Consider the following 12771-nt stretch of genomic DNA (forward strand, 5'->3'; position numbering starts at 1 on the left):
TTCCCCTAATTGGTATACTGCACCTATTCTTATGAATGATTTTCTAATTCCACGATAGTTAACAAAATAGTCCTAATCAATCCCTTGAGTTAGGACCCTCTTCTCAAACTACATCCCCTAATTCCTTAGGTGGTCTAATAATCTTTGAAGGTTTTAAGAGTGTTAACCTAATATCACTAACAAACGATTATCCATTCCTAGACTAACCCTGTTTATTAGAACAATTCAATTCTGTCTAAGTAAAAAGCTATGGTCAATAGTCATTCATTCTCACTAAATCATGTTTATATTTGATCAGGATATAAAAAGCATTCAGAACAATTGAATTGAATAAAAACTAGATTGTCATTCACAATAAATAGAGTTTCACAGCAACATGGTTCAATTAGGGTTACAAAGAATCATCTCAGACCTAATCTCTAAGAGATTTAGCTACTCATAATTGAGTTTACAAATAGCATAATCAATAGTGGAATTAAAACATACATAAACTGATAGAAGGTTGAAGAAATCGCCCTCCTAGCCGTCTTTAGGTCTCAAAATCGCACTTTGCTCTCTCCAAATCGTAACCCCTGTCTTTGGAATAGACTTCAGCTTAAATAGGCACAGAATTTCGCCTAAAATCGTGCCACGATTTAAGTAAATCGTGCCACGATTCTCCTTGAATCGCAAATCACTGAATTAGGGTTTCCTCAGATCGTGCCACGATTATGCCATCGTGACACGATTTCTTCAATGTCGAAGCTTGATTTTGGTCTTCTAAAATCGTGTCACGTTTTTACCAAATCGTGACATGATTCTCTTCTTTGTATTTTCTTCAGTTTTCTACTCTTTTGCTGCATAAGTTGACTTGTGAACTCCAATTTGTGATCAAACTACATATAAAAAGACTCTAAAAATAGCGAATGACGGGCTGTCATCATCTCCCCATATATTGTAATTAATTCAGCATGGACAAGGACAAGTCAATTTCCTCAGATAGTATATTGGTGTGTGATCCCGATAATATAAATAGGCAATTTGCTAATTGCAGAGATCTGTCAGTCACGATTATCGGTTCATTTTAAGCGAAAAAATGAGTTTCGTTGTAGTTTCTGATTTCTGTCTATGTCAAAGAAAACTCATTATGAATTGTCTCCATATTCATGTGTTCTCTGTCCCTTGTGCTGTATTGAAAGCTAAAGATAACCAAAACAACCCATTTCTTTTACGATGAGGTTTAGCATGGGAAAACTACTTTTTTCCCACCATGGGAAAGTTTGTTTTTGACCAGCAGATCAAACCAAGAACGCATCTTTATTATACTCCCTCATCACTAGATTTTCTTCTTTTGTCTTCAACCTCACAACCATCAACCAAGACGGTTATTATTCCCAAGGCTAATTTTTTTTTAATTTAGCCTTGGGAATAATAACCATCTTGGTTGATGGTTGTGAGGTTGAAGACAAAAGAAGAAAATCTAATGATGAGGGAGTATAACAAGGATGTGTTCTTGGTTTGATCTACTGGTCAAAAACTAACTTTCCAACGGTGGGAAAAAAGTAGCTTTTCCATGTTAAACCTCACCTTTTTTTACTCTACCTCTTAATTTATTTTTTCACATAAAAGAAAGTGGGTGACATTTAACATGGGAAAGGTGAATCTATTCCCACCATGAAAAAGTTCACTCTAGCCATTAGATCAATTAATCTTATCATAGACTTCCAACACTGAATTATTTATTTTACATCTCCCACCACCATTCTCTCATCCCCACGATCAGCAACATCAAACACACCACCAGCTGCTTCCACCCAACATCTCATCCCACTTCTAATTCCCATCTCTATCGTAGCTGTTGCACCTTTCCAACCCCTAAATTAATCATAGTTCTTCTAACTTTCCAACTCATATCTGTTTCGTATTTTTTAATTTCAATTTTTTGATTCAATAATTTCTATTTTCTCTTCAATTATTATGTTAATTCTGAGAATCAAAGCTTTTCATCAAGGAATTGCAGCTTGATACCAAGGTAGTCATAATTCACAACCTTGGTTAATTTTTTATCAAGGAATTGCAACTTTTCATCAAGGAATTGCAGATTAATTTTTCTCGCCTGCAATTTTATAGGTGAAACAAAACAAGAAGTGAAGAGGATCAACGGCATAAAGAAATTAGAAATGGGTTTGCTTCGTTGGCCATATTTCTAGACCAGATTCCAATATTCATTAATTCATTCATTCAAACATAGAACAACAAACTAATTGTGTCGTACTAGTTGTTATGCAATTCAAGAACAAACTAAACACAAAAAAATAAAGAATTGTGGCGTACAAGTTGTCACCGAAATTAAGCATTCCAAAATTATATTTCAATTAATTAATCTAATTTCATTATCGTTATGAATTTGTTACGAATCTTCATGCATGTTTGATGTTACTTGTGGTGGGGGAGGAGAGAATAGTGGTGAAAGATGTAAAAAAAATAATATAGTGTTGGAAGTCTATGATAAGATTGTGTTCTTCAATTCATCTAATGGTTAAAGTGAACTTTTTCATTGGTGGAAAAGGATTCCCCTTTCCATGTTAAATGCCACCAAGAAAATGTGCTTTTGCTGCTGTAATTTAACGGTGGATTAACGCAATAACACTCGAATTGTGCTTACGATTAAACCATAAGCTTTTTTTTTTTTTTTTTTTTTTTTTAAATTCTAAGCATTACGGGATTGTTTTATACGATTGAAGCCACCAGTTCACACCATGTTTAGAATATTCTGATATGAAACTTATTAGAATTTGAATATCATATTCTCACACCATAGCCTAGAGGCAATGTATTCATAAAAAAAAGACCAGAGGCAATGCTATTACATTGACATATATAGTATTTAATTTAGGATCATGCTAACCTGTGTCTCTGGAGTATGGGTTAAACATACCATAAAAGGGAATTATTACCATAAAAGGAAACTGTTTTCGACTTTATTATCAATTAATTATTCAATTTCAGTGCATTAACTACTATATAATTTCCTTTTTCATATTCTTAACCAGTGTCCTGGAGGCACCGGTTAACATTTCCCTTTAATTTATAGACATTGTCACTCAATCATAATCATTAAATTATTAAAATCATTTGACTATTATTGTAACTAACATTAAATTAAAGTTTCACATTATAACTAACTGTGGTGCAGTGAGGATGACTAAAAATTAAAATGCAACAATAAGATGTCATTCTTTGGCAAAGAGAAAATGCTAACGTAATTATAGTAGATACATTATTGCGAATAAACACGTATAACTATTTAATAACGTTCATTCTATCACAAGTTTATAGCGGTTTTTACAAATTTATAAGGCCTGTTTGATTGGGTTTTGATTTTTAGTTTTTAAATACTTAATTGAAAATTAGTTTTAAAAAACTATCTTTAAGAAAACAATAAAAAAGAAATACTGTTTGTCAATTTTTATAAAACTTGTTGCTATATTTATAAAATTGCCATTAATGAAATTTGTCACAATTTTCGGTGTTATTTAGACTGAAAACCAAAAACAGAAAAGCAAAACACGTTTTTGGTGTTTCCATTTTTCAATTTTAAAAAAGAGAAAAAGAAGAACAGTTTTTAAAACTATCAATTACAAAAGAGTAATCAAACAAGTTTTATTCTTTTCTAATTTTCAAAAACTAAAAAACTGTTTTCAAAAAGGGAATCAAACAGGCCCATAGTGTTTTTTTTTTTTTTTTTTAAATTTAAGATGCAAAGCTTATAGTGTTTTCTCAAGATGTTATTTCAATTTGTAACTTATTTTCTATTTTTTTTAATCTCATTTATACCTTCGTTATCTTTAGAAATGAAGAAAAAACTATACATGCATATATAATCCACTGCCGGCACAAAGCCGGTATCTTAACGTGCATTTTTTTGTGTGTGTATGGACTGACTATCCTCTACGCGCAACATTAAAGATGGATCCTTTAGACCAGTAGTACATAGTGGATCTCTAGTTGCGTTGAAAAAGAACTTTTACCATCTCATTTAAATTATATTGGTTAGCTTCACGAAAATTCACAAATAAAATAAACGAATATTTAACTACGGTGGATTCTAGGATGAGGGTTCAATTAAGATCCTCACCGATGAATCATATAAAATACACCATTAAATTAAATCCATGTTTCAGATTTAATGAAAATAAAAAAGGGAACATATACTTGTACCAAAAAAAAAAAAAGGGAACATATACACATTTTTACACAATACACACAATATTCTCTCTCTTTTCTCATATACTTTTACTTCTCCAACTACAATGGTGGTATTTCCCAAGTTTTAGATTTCAGGCTACAGTTCAATTGATTCAAATTTAATGGCAAACCTTTAGTTTCAATGTAGCCATGGCAAAACAAAAGGGAAGAACAAACAATTAAATTCTCATTACTTCAAAATCTCAATTTAAGCATCAACCAAACCATGACTATTCCAAACTTGTTACTAAATTAAAATTAAAAAAAAACCTAAAATATGAGGAGAAGAAAAGAAGCAGTAATCAGAAAGTAAAAGAGTGCAACTATGAATCGTTGGAGAAGATGTTTCGGGCACGGAGGATGAAGCGGCTACACATATTGGAGAGAGATAGGGATAGTATTGTACTCCCTCCGTCCTAAATTATAAGCAAAAATAAAATAAAATTACACTTATTAAGAAAACTAAAGCATAAGAATTTGGAGTATAGTTTTCTTTAGAAAAATTTTTATATAAAGTAAAAATAATTTTCATTGGCTATTGGTTATAGAAAAAGTGAAAGAGAGAGAAAATTGAATATAATTTGCATTTAATTTTATGAGAATAAACAAAAGTTTTTCTTGGAAAAGAGATTTTTTTAAAAAAACAAGATTAAATAGGATAAATATTTTATCTTTTTTGCTTATATTTTGGGACAATGAAAATGAATTTTTTTTGCTTATATTATTGGACGGAGGAGTATGTGACAAAACATAGATATTCTCAAAAAAAATTCATCAAATCTGGAACATTAATTAATCTAATGATATATTTTACTCCCTCCGATCTTATTTATAAGAAAAAGTTAACTTTTTAGATACATTGAATAATGTATGTATCTAGTTAAAAACCTAAATCAAATACATAAATTATTTAATGTATATAAAAAGTTAATTGTATCTTGTAAATAGGACCGGATGGATTATATGGTTCACCGGTAAATGACTTAATTGATCCCTCACCCTAGAATCAACCTTTAACTACATATCATTTAACAGACAATGTCATAGTAATTAATTAGTAAAAATTTTAAGTAAACAAAGAAAGCAATATTTCATATTACTTAAAGAAATGGTAATCGAATTTCCTAATTTGTGATTATTGTTTGATTAATAATATTTTTTCAAAGTGAGAGTGCAAGCTATTACTAATATTTTTATACCAAATACTCTTTTGTTGTCAAAAAAGAAGGAAGAAATTCTACATTATCATCGAAAATAACTTATTTTAAATAAATGTTTTTGTTTATTAAAATGGAAATCGGTGGATATAGATGTATATTCCGTCCAAAAGGTTCCTCTAATTAGTCAAAAAATTTAATAACCGAATTAAATTAGTAAAAAAACTTTGTCTTTATCCTCTGAAATTTTGAAATGGGTAAGAGTTGACAGTAAGAGTAAAAAAATGACAGCGATTGATTCGGTTACCAATGATGCGTACGTTCTGTACTGTATGTGCGCGTTCGTTGGTTCGTATACAGACACGGTGCGACCTTATTGGGAAGGAAAACAAATAGTGGATTTTCCATTCCCGCCCTTATAGACGTGCCACATCCAGAACCTTCTTTTTCATTCCTCCTCCCATTTTCAAATTTCAACTTCCACGTCACTCTCCTTCCAATGGAAGACTCCGCCGCCTTGGAACCTAACGCCGATGAAAAACCGACGAGTGCACCGTCATACATGGAAGAAGACGACGACGAGCTTTTCAATCTGTTACAAGAGGATTGGGAAGAAACGGTGAAGTTTATTAACGATCCTTACTCTTCTCTGCTGGTTTTTCAGTCTTCTTCTTCATACGTCACCATTAACGGCAATGAAGAAAGCTGTGGTTCTTCCTTTTCTGATTTCGGTACATCTCTTATGGCAAGCATTGATGTCAGCAGTTTCAGCTTCATCCCCAAATATCAGGTGTTTCCATTTACAACATTAAATCTTTAGGTTAGGTTAGCGAGGATTTGCTTTGCCCTCTCCTTACTTTTTTTTAGTTTTGCTTAGAAACTTGAATCACGATGGATTGCAGCATAGGGTTTCGTTTTGGATTTGTGAATACATTAAATACAACAGTAGTAGTAGTAGGGGAAAAACGCAGTGTATATATATATATATATATATATATATGAAGTTTTTTGCTATATGAACTGAAAGAAAAATCCCAAATGCTATTGTTTTGACTGACATTGTGGAATGCGCTGAGAACGGAGAGTCTGAGAGTCCTACTCTTGATTTTTCTCTCTTTCCATTTGTTTTCCTGAAAAATTAAGTAAAGGGTTATTCGCCGATTAAAATTGTTTCACTTTTTTTTCCTTTTCACTTTTTTATAGTAAATACTATTTATTTATATTTCATGAAAAATAATTTAATTTATTTTGAGCAGTGCGCTAACATAGATATGATTTTTATTACCAAAAAATTATGGATGTGATTTTAGCTGGAATTATGTGAATGCTGACTTTTTGGGTTGAAATCACGCAGAAAATTTATGTCTAACATCTTTTTTTTTTTTTTTTTTTTTTTTTTCTTTCTTTCTTGCAATCTTTATCTTTATATAATACAAAAGTCTACGTCTATGAGTGATAATAGTACCCGTGACATTTTCATGCTCTTCATCTCATTTAATGCTTTTCTATCAACCAATCAAAATAGATATTAAATCATTTACTTTTTATTAGCAAATCAAAATGGATCAATGATTTATTAATTTTGGTAAAATTACACTTTTAGTCCCTTAACTTAATTTCAGGTAACAGTTTGGTCCTTTATCTTTTTTTCATTTTAATTTGGTCCTTTTTGTCCATTTTCATATGAAATTTTAAACTTAAAATTCATGATTTTATTTTCTTATGGTTTTTCAGTCTTCAAATCTATGATCCTCGTCTATGTTTGCATAAGAATATTAGATTTGAAGCTTGAAAATGTGTATGAAAATGGACAAAAAGGATCAAATTGAAATGAAAAAAAGATAAAGGACCAAACTGTTACCTGAAATTAAGTTAAGGGACTAAAAGTGTAATTTTGCCATTTATTTTTCATGAGTCAATCAAAATTGATTATGACATGATTTTTCTTTCTTATATATAGAGACAATTTGCTTTTCATTATTTTCATCTACATCTTCCTCCCATAAAAATTCATAGCTTTCAACCCTATTCTCTTTTCTTTTATTTGTTTATTTGTTTATTTCTTATTTTTTATTGTTTGTTTAACATTTATTATTTGTATGTTACTTTTTATTGTGATTTCTTATGTTGCTATTTTCTATTCATATTCTCATTTAAATTTTTCTTTTGGTGTTTGTTTCTCTTATTATTTGTTTTTGACTGAATCTTTGTTCATGTTTCTATTTTCTTTTGTATATACCAATTCTTTTTTTTTTTAAGGCTCCTTTGATTTATTTAAAACAGACAACAACAAAACTAATATTTTATAATTAAAAAAAATAGATACATGAGGGGAAAGAGTTAATTAATTGATGAGCGTATAAATAAAAAACAAAAACAAGACCTTACGTTAGTGTATAGTGTTTTTGATTTTTTTAGTTTTATTTCATTCATCCTTATGAAATATTTAAATAAATTCATACTATTATTAAAAATAATATTCTAATTAAAGATTATTAAATTATTATATTTCTTTTGAAAAAAATATTAATGTTTTATTCAACGCCATATCTTTGTATTCATTCTTTTTTTTTTTTTAAGGAGAATTCATTCTATTATTAAAACTTATAATCACAAATGGTTTAAAATCGACTCCATATTTAATTATTTCCACAATATTCGCTCCATCCTTGACTTCTACGGAAAAACAATTTTTTGAAAACAATTCTACAAACTTGAAAAATTAAAATTGATTGATTTTGAAATTGTAATCATAGTAATTTAAAAAAATTGAAAAATTAAAATTGATTGATTTTGAAATTGTAATCATAGTAATTTTAAAAAATAAATATGAAAACCAGTTATTTTGGCTAATTTGTTTATGAACTCCATCAAATAATTTTTTTTTTGGGAATCCCAAATTTTAGTTACTTCGTTGTTGAACTCTTCTCTTAAGAACCATAGGGTTAACAAAAAAAATATAAAGATAAATAAATACCCATTATTATTATTTTAGGGAATAAATGTTCATTATCATTTTTCCTAAAAATAATCATACAATATACAACAATATAATTTCCATTAAACAGTCTTTATTACTTTTCTAAAAATAATGAAATTGAATATGTCATCATATTTTTACACCTATTCCTTTTTTAAAAAATGATATTGCATAGGTTTATACTACATACAAATTTGCTTCTATTTAATGGTGTTTTTTTTTGTTCATGCTATTAACAAAGTTCAATTTTGTTATACGATAAAGGATTAAATTGTGCTAACTTAAACAATTCAAGAGATCAATTTGACTTATATTAAAATTAAGGGATTAAACTGAGATTTTAAAATAAGTTTATGGGTTAAATTGACCAATTTTAAAGTTATGGGACTAAATTGAACTTTAAAATTAGTTGTAGGGCCAAAGTGACATTTAAGCCAAAGAAAAAAAATTAACAATATGGAAAATTCATATAATTATAGAAATAGTAATAAAAACAACATTAAAAGGAGAATTGAATGATATTATTAGTATTAATATTTGCTATCATGATTTTTTTTAAAATATGGTAACATGTCTTAATTTTTTTTATTTTTTATAATTTAATACTAAATTACTAATGGTAGCATTACAAAGGAAGGTAGACTCAATTGGCAAAGAATTGACTTAACTGCAAGGTAATTGATTTACCTTATGGTGCCTGCGCGAGGACTTCTTTAGTGAATGATTAACAAGTATCTCTCTAAATGCTCTTTGAGCCCTGAGATTTATTCTGACCCTGATGAGCTTCCGAAGCCTAACTCATCTAAACATTTTATCATTTTTTTTTAAATTTAAATTAAAAATTAAAAATCTCAACTTTTTGATTCAAAATGAAAGCCTAAATTTTTGCATATTCTAAAAGAAAAAAGATTAATCGAAAACATTTTTAATGAAAGATTATTCAATAAAATGGAAAAATCATATAATTATAGAAATAATAATAACAAAGTTTTGAAGAAGAATCGAATGTTACCCAAAATTAAATCTAAGCAATAACTGATGATTTTTTAAATTCCAATTTTACTAATTTTCTACAAAGTCTGTATTGCAATTTTTTTTAAAGTATGTCGTGTCCTTTTAATAACATAATGCATGTAAATGTCTTTTAATAACAATTTTTTTAATGCATTTATGTCTAATTTTATAAATAAAAATGTACATGGGATAACTCTTTAATGATCATTGCACTAACGATTTTATAGGTATAATAATTAATGAAGTTAATAAAATAAAAAGCCAAAATCACAATGAAATTATTTTTAATAAAAAAAATATGTTGACGAATGTTGATTTTGTGAAAGGTATGAAATATGATTTCATCTATCTCCAATGATACTAGCAGTGTTCAAAATTCAGAACCTCTAAATCTAAAGTTTGTCCTTTTACTACTAGACTAAATCCTGTGAGTTGGAAAATCACAATCAACTATACTAAATCCTGAGAGTTTATCATAATGTCGGGATTTCCAGTGGAGCCTACGTTGGGTTGGGTAATCATGTTAGGCCAATAGCAATCACACAAGTTAATTTGACACCACATCTTCACGCAGAACCTTAAAGTCGTAGACATATGAGTCATCTCATTTATATGTCGATCAAATTCTACCCTTTCTTTCAATATGTAGAACGTTAACTCACATTTCATACATTAACGTATTTTAATCAAGTGAGTGATTTTATGCATTCATAATTATGTGATGTAGTCATAAAAAGTAAAATAGAGACACAAACATGTTCAAAAATGTGGGTTAGTGGTGATTTCATGGATGTAGGTTTATGTTCCTTTCTTTCATGAGAAGAGATAAATGAAATTAGAAGCAAAATGAGTACGAAAAAGGACATTGAATATGAGAGAAATGATAAGAGAAAGAGATATGTAATGTGTTTTCTATCATGAGTTGGAACCTCTAAATCCAAAGTTTGTCATTTTACCACTAGATTAAACCCTTAGAGTCGGAAAATCACAATGAACTAGAAAATGCATTTTTAATTCAAATTAATCATGATTAATAGATATTCATTGTCTGACCAAAAAAAAAAAAAGAATATTCATTGTACATGAACCATCTCTCATCTTGATTTTTTACTGAAAAAAATTTATTGGTTTAATTGTTCTTGATTATTGGAATTGCACGATCAAACACATATGGTAATTTTATGAGTTTCTTGAAAGGGTTGAGAATTTCTCGATAATTAATTTACCAAAACACAGCACATCATTTAAAAACGTATAATAAACATGTAGGTTGTCAACTTAGCATAACATAAAAGTGCTTTTCCAAGGTTAAATCCTACCAAAGACCAAAAATAAAAGAATTTGAAATAATACAAGTTGAATGAAATAAATGGTATGAAAGAGAACAACATGAAAAAACTTAAATTTAATATTTTCTAGAAGAAAAATTAGACTAAACCAAAAAAGTGTCACATCATTTTAAATTTTTTAATAAGCATGTATTTTATCAACTTAACATAATACATATGCATTTGTCTAATGTAAAATCCCATCAAATGCCAAAAGTAAATGAATTTGAAAAAAAATTAAGGTTGAATAACAAAAAATATAGCATTAAAGCGAATGACATCTAATAACTAAAATTTAAGATAAAAAAAATCAAACAAATGACATTCAAAAACTAACAAATCAGTTTATCATAATGTTAGGCCTTCCAATATAGCCTACATTAAGTTGGATAATTATGTTATGCCAATAGCAACCAAACAAGTTAGATTGACACAACGTCTTCACATAAAACCTTAAGGCACTAGGTAAATGTGTCATCTCATTTCTATCTTGATCAAAATCTACTCTTTCATCCAATATGTAGAATGTTAACTCACACTTGAAAATGTTACCATATTTTAACCAACCGTGTGATTACATGTGTTCTTAATTATGTGACACAGTCATGGAAAGTAAAATAGAGACACAACATGTTCAAAAATTTGGGTTGATGATGTTTTTGTGGATGTATGTTTATGTTCCTTTCTTTCACGAGGAGAGATAAAGAAAATTAAAAGAAACAAAATGAATACGAAAAAGGACATTGAATATGAGAGAAATGATAAGAGAAAAAAATATGCAGTGTGTTTTGTCCATAAAAGAGCAGTGAATAATACGAGTTGTCGTTAATTTTATAAATTTGTTGAAGGATATGAGGAATCTTGAGTAATTATTTTACCAACAAATTAGACTTAATTAAAAAAACTCGATCATTTTAAAATGTTTAATAATCATGTATTTTGTAAACTCAGGATAACACATCTGCATTTTTCAATTGTTACATCCCACCAAATACCAAAATTAAAGGAATTTAAAAATAATAGAGGTTGAATAAAAATATAGCATGAAAATAAATTTTAACATAAGAGAAATGATAAGGGGGGAAAATAAGGAGTGTGTGCTTTGTCTGTGAGAGTATACGAAATATATTGAGTTGTTGGGGGACTGCCGGGGATCCAATAATTAACAAAAAAATTCATCATAATTTTGGAACTACCGGGGAATCCTACACTAGGTATGATTCCCACATTAGACTAGAAATCACACAAGTGAGATTGATACCACATCCTTACAAAAAATCTTATAACATCAAGTATATGAGTCTTTTTACCGATACCTTCTTCAAAATCTACTATTCCATCCAATATAGAACTTTAAGAAATTAGCTAGGCATATGGGCATATCATTTAAATGTTCTTTAAAATTTACTCTTGCGTTCATGCAAAACTTTAACTTACACTTGACACATTAATATCTCTTCCTCAAGTATGAGACTCTTTGCATTTGTGATCTACCACCTTGAATCACTCCCACTTTCCCCACAAAATTGAATGAGCCACACAAATAAGAACGATACCACATTTTCACCCAATATTTTAAGGCACTAAGTGTATTTATATTTTCACTTATATGTTGTTCAACCTTCAATCTTCTACTCAATGTTAGACTATAACTTATATTTGATACATCACAACATTATCTTCATCAAATATGAAGAAATTTTAGTCCGTGCTTGACACGAGTATCCATACTAGTTTATTATATTATATATCTATATGTAAAATTTAGTATTTATTTTCATTGATGATTTATATTTTTCTTTAAGGCTAAAATATGGTTTTGGTCCTTGCAAATATGTCTCGTTTTGGTTTTATGTCTTGTTTTGGTTTTGGTCCTCAAATATGTCTATTTTGCAGGGACCTTTTTAAAAATCAAAAGATTTTGCAGGGACTATTTTTCTAATAAATGGATTCAGTCATCATGTGACACGTGTGCAAATCATCAGAAAAGTGGGGTCATGGACCAAAATCAAAATGAGACATATTTGCAGGGACAAAAAAAAAAAAAAAAATTACATGGATTAAA

Source organism: Medicago truncatula, chromosome 4 (genome assembly GCF_003473485.1).
Source record: "Medicago truncatula cultivar Jemalong A17 chromosome 4, MtrunA17r5.0-ANR, whole genome shotgun sequence".
Taxonomy (NCBI): Eukaryota; Viridiplantae; Streptophyta; class Magnoliopsida; order Fabales; family Fabaceae; genus Medicago; species Medicago truncatula.